General features: G+C 44.0%; 1 pseudogene; it reads left to right on the forward strand.

The window, feature by feature from the left end:
* LOC114587611 (large ribosomal subunit protein uL29 pseudogene) lies at positions 1 to 520 on the forward strand (annotated as a pseudogene).
* The last annotated feature ends 476 nt before the right edge of the window (positions 521 to 996 follow it).

Below are 996 nucleotides of genomic sequence, written 5' to 3' on the forward strand. Positions count from 1 at the left end.
TGTCCTTTTTTTTCTTTTCACGTTGGTAGCCTAGGACCGTTGTGGACACCATGGCCAAAATCAAAGCCCGTGATTTACGAGGGAAGAAGAAGGAAGAGCTGTTGAAGCAGCTGGATGATCTCAAGGTGGAACTCTCTCAGCTGCGGGTCGCCAAGGTGACGGGTGGAGCAGCCTCCAAACTCTCAAAGATCTGGGTGGTTCGCAAATCCATTGCCAGAGTGCTGACCGTCATTAACCAGACCCAGAAGGAAAACCTCAGGAAGTTCTACAAAGGCAAGAAATACAAGCCTCTCGACTTGCGGCCTAAGAAGACACGTGCCATGCGGCGCAGGCTGAACAAGCATGAAGAGGGTATGAAGACCAAAAAGCAGCAGCGAAAAGAACGCCTGTACCCGCCTCGGAAATACGCTGTGAAGGCATGAGCCCAAACTGCAGCATTCTGATCCTCTGACCAGCATTTTCCTATTAAAGGTGTTTTGGCTGTTTAAAAATAATAATTAAAAAGCATTTTCACAGTGTTTTTTATGTGTGTTGATTCCGCCTTTGTTATGTTTTGAATCATTGCAAATTTCATAGTGATAACTTTGTTTTCTCTTTTTTGAAAACTGCTTTGACTTTCCAGGTAGCGTGGCAACAACAGGGAATGGAGGGTTACCGTATTTTTTAAGACGAGGTTTTTCCCCAAATTCTTAAAGCTTAAAATTGGGGGTAGTCTTATACTCTGAATGTTGCAATTAAATATATAAATAAATTATTATTAATATTTATTTATTTATTTATACCCCGCCCACCTGGCTGGGTTTCCCCAGCCACTCTGGTCGGCTTCCAACAGAACACTAAAATACAATAACCAAATAAACGTTAAAAGTGCTCCCCAGTGCTCCCCACCCCTCCCCTGCAAGGAGCTCAGTGATGGCACCCAGTGCGGGCTAAGAGGAGCAGCAGTCACACTGCTTGCCTCACTGATCTTTAAAATGTTTATTTCTTAATTTGGGG

The sequence above is a fragment of the Podarcis muralis genome, chromosome 2, assembly GCF_964188315.1.
Source record: "Podarcis muralis chromosome 2, rPodMur119.hap1.1, whole genome shotgun sequence".
Taxonomy (NCBI): domain Eukaryota; kingdom Metazoa; phylum Chordata; class Lepidosauria; order Squamata; family Lacertidae; genus Podarcis; species Podarcis muralis.